The sequence below is a fragment of the Dipodomys spectabilis genome, unplaced genomic scaffold (genome assembly GCF_019054845.1).
Source record: "Dipodomys spectabilis isolate Male_0828 unplaced genomic scaffold, ASM1905484v1 ptg000193l, whole genome shotgun sequence".
NCBI lineage: Eukaryota > Metazoa > Chordata > Mammalia > Rodentia > Heteromyidae > Dipodomys > Dipodomys spectabilis.
In genome coordinates, this window is record NW_024870870.1 from 2,735,364 (window position 1) to 2,738,516 (window position 3,153).

General features: G+C 30.9%; 1 pseudogene; it reads left to right on the plus strand.

The window, feature by feature from the left end:
- The first annotated feature begins 2,516 nt into the window (after positions 1 to 2,516).
- LOC122121707 lies at positions 2,517 to 2,613 on the plus strand (annotated as a pseudogene).
- Positions 2,614 to 3,153: the final 540 nt, after the last annotated feature.

Consider the following 3,153-nt stretch of genomic DNA (forward strand, 5'->3'; position numbering starts at 1 on the left):
TATTCCTAACTACGAATTTTTATAAATGGCTTTGTACAATGGTGTGATTCTTTTATTTTACATGGAATAATATTTTCTACTGCCTATAAGTTTTGGAAAAAGAAGAAAATTAAAATTTATTCCAAAAGAGGAATATGATAAAAATAGAAGACAGATATTATGTTTGTCATATCTCTGATGAATACCCATATTCAAGACTTAAAGTCATATTTCTTACTATGTTAGATAGAGGGAAAACATAAAATAACATATGATAAGGCAACTATTTGTGACTTTTTAAAGTGTACCTTATTAAATGATGAAATTTATTAGCTCACGTTTGGGTTTGAAATTTAGGAGGCTAACCTATTTAACACATTTCTGGAAGGCCCTTACTGAAAAACACAAATTGTGGGTTGTACTATTTCTACACTTTAATGAATGGTTGAACGTGTTTGGCATTAGTGCTGTCTAAATAATTCAACTCTATTGTAACTTGCTCCCTACACTTAAAAATCTTGTAATGTCACTAAGTATCATCAATTTGTAAAATGTCATTTTGACGAATGTGATTTTAAAAAGTTTATTTGAAAAGGAATACACTTTCAGAAGATTAAATGTAGATTATCATTGGTTTGAGAGTGACATTTTTATACCACAGAACCATGTTGTACTGAAGTCCCAGTGTTTTGAAGCACTCCTTAGTGCTTCAAATATTTTTCTGAATTACATTTGACCTCTAAGTCAAGTTTTCCGGGCTTTGGTAGACCAATTATGGATCTATCCTTCAAGGAACTATTTTTTGGCCCACTTATGTTGGAATAAAATCTTTCATTAATCATAGGGGAGGGGTATTAAAAATAATCTTATGACACTTTGTGAACTTGTTCACTCATATGGGCTGGTCATCTATAAGTTGAATGTTTTAATTACAGTACTTTCTCTCAAATTTTGTTATTTCATTCTTCATTTTAAGTTGCCTTGCATTCCACAATTGCTTACTGCTAATACCTGCATCTCAAGGAATTGGGGCCCTGAAATATAGGAAATGAGAAATTGAGGTTGGTCTTCAATTACTATGTGCTGACATGTTGCATGGGCCTTGGTGAGAAGTCTTGCCCCTGTTATCTGATGATACAGGTAACTGGGACCTGGGATCCTAGGACCCATGGGGACTGCAGAAGGATAATGTTTTTTTAGACATCTTAGCAAAATTTGGGTATAATCAATAGGAATGCTTCCGAAATATGGAGAAAAACAGTTTGGGACAAGACAGTTAAAACAATAAACAGAACAGCAGAGTAAAATGCATTATAGATTAGAGGAAAACATTGTTTTTTACCATGTGGATTCAGAAGACCAAGAACAGTTAGAATGTATCACAAGTTTATACTAAAGACATTGCATTGATACTTTTTATATCTAATATATATTTTAAACCTAATTATTTATATTCCAATTCTATTCATTGGAATAAATAAATATCAATTTATTTGTCAAATTATCAACTAATTCTAGTAAGTTTTACTGTGTGAAATATAAAATCAGCACATATAAATATAAAATATATAATTATATATAATATAATTAAAAGGCACAGGTTTGCATTGTTCTGTTGTAGTTACTGTATCAAAGGCAACTCTGTTTTAAAGTATTATTCCATTATCTCTACCTTAGTGTTTGGTAGAGTTAGACCTAAAGATTTACCATTTGTAGATTTACAGCATGGAGGCAAGAGGAAACACTGTGATTAAAACAGTATCAATTTAATGCCTAATAACTGGGAGAAACATATGGACTTCTCCCACAACTATGAAAATATTTGGTGATAAAAAGGCAGTAGTGTAAGTTCCTGCCTGGTTGGATGGTAGACAGGCCAGGACATTAAGTAATCATGCATATGAACAATTTTTTCACCTTCTTGGCTTTAGCTACTTTTGAAATGGAAGGTATAATAAACAATTATATTTTGATAAAATACCTTCTAGTCTGAACAGTTCTGTTTGAACTGTTCATCTCTCTATGATCCCTTGTAACCAAGATTAGTTTTGTTCTAGTAAGACAATCTATGCTGTCAGGGTAAGATATTCTGGTTGGTCTGTACCCACATGGAAGAAGGGTAAAGGCTCAGGTAGACATTTGTGCCAGTAACACCTCATTTGGGAAAATATCAGCTGAAGAAGTTTAGAAGTAGCTCTTAAGCAATGCTTACTTTGAATCCATTAGGTCCACATAGCTAACACAGTTGGATAAATAAGTACTTGAAAAAGCCATCACCTTTGGACCTATCTATAAATAATTGAGAGTATGATCAAATTCCAAATAAAAAGACTTAAGATAGTCATTGACAAAAAAATTTGCAAATGTGAGCAATTGATTGATCAATATAATTTTTTCTACTATTCACAGAATTTTAGGAAAATAAGATCGATAGCATTGTTAGGAACAATACGGTTTCCTTGTTACAAGTAGGCACCCATAGATATAGGCTTGTATAAAGATTGCATCATTAACTACTTAAATTTAGAGGATACTACATGCTTCAGCAGCACTAATACTCAAATTACAATGCAGAGATTAACATGGCACTTGCACAAGGATAACATGAAAATTTGAGAAGTATTCCATATGTTTCATTCTTCAGATGCAAGAAATGAAAAACAGTTATTAAAACAAAATTACAACTGTAACAATACACGTAATTCATATAATTAAATTCAGTTTGACATCAGTGTATTAAATATTCACCTCAGAAAGGCGTTTACATAGCATAAAATATACAAAACTTTTCAAATTAGACAACATTGTCATTTTATCCCAAAGAAAAATAATATTAAGACCTAGAAAAAAAGGAATCAAACTGTTTCTATATGGAATACAATCAGAAAGAACACATTAATGAACCTCAATATTATAAAATAATGTAGAATTCAAAGTATATCTAGGAGAAAATAAAATAAATTATGAACATTATGCAAACATAGAATATAGAATATTTTAAAATATACTTTTTCAGACAAGCACCAGAAATATTTTAGTTTCTGTACTACTCATTTCAACAGGTAAGTTAAAATTGTTTCTGATTAAAAAATCACAAACTCTGAAGAAATCATTATACATGTATACAAAAACTATTGAATACATTTTGACATCCAATGCAGGCAATTCACTTGG